This window comes from Charadrius vociferus, unplaced genomic scaffold, assembly GCF_000708025.1.
Source record: "Charadrius vociferus isolate BGI_N301 unplaced genomic scaffold, ASM70802v2 scaffold514, whole genome shotgun sequence".
In the NCBI taxonomy this organism is placed as follows: domain Eukaryota; kingdom Metazoa; phylum Chordata; class Aves; order Charadriiformes; family Charadriidae; genus Charadrius; species Charadrius vociferus.
This window is the reverse complement of record NW_009648118.1, coordinates 56,724-57,277: the sequence shown is the minus strand read 5'-3', so window position 1 is coordinate 57,277 and position 554 is coordinate 56,724.

Sequence of the window (554 nt, the reverse complement as noted above, 5' to 3'; positions counted from 1 at the left end):
CCTTTGCCTGAGACTGCAAGCCCACCCAGATGCCTCTCATAAAAGGCACTTTGCCAGTAAAGACCATCACCACTGAACGTTCCTGCCAGCTCTGTAGCCCTCACAGACCGTGTAAACCTCACACAGGCATCTGCCCCTCCTTGGGGAGGCTAATCGTTTCTGCAGTGGCCACTTTCACAGTATAAGCCCATAAAAACACCATTTAGTTCACAAACATCACTGCAGCCAAGCTCCTGCCACTTCCACAAATGGCAGCAGCACACAGGCTTCTGCCCCCGACCCCAGCTAAGGCTCCAACCTCTGCAACAGGTCCCTTCTGCTGACAGGAGGCCACCCAAACACGAGACATTCAGCCTGCAAATGCACTTGCAGGCTGCTGCTGACCCCATCACTCTCACAGCACGTGGAAGCCATGCAGGCGTCTGTCATTCCTGGGGAAGGCTTTCCTCCCAATCCTCCAAGCAGTTCCTATCTTGGGAGGCTAAGCCCATTTGGACGGGCTCTCAAACTTGAGTAACTTCACTTGGAAACACCATCATACCCTCTGCTCCACA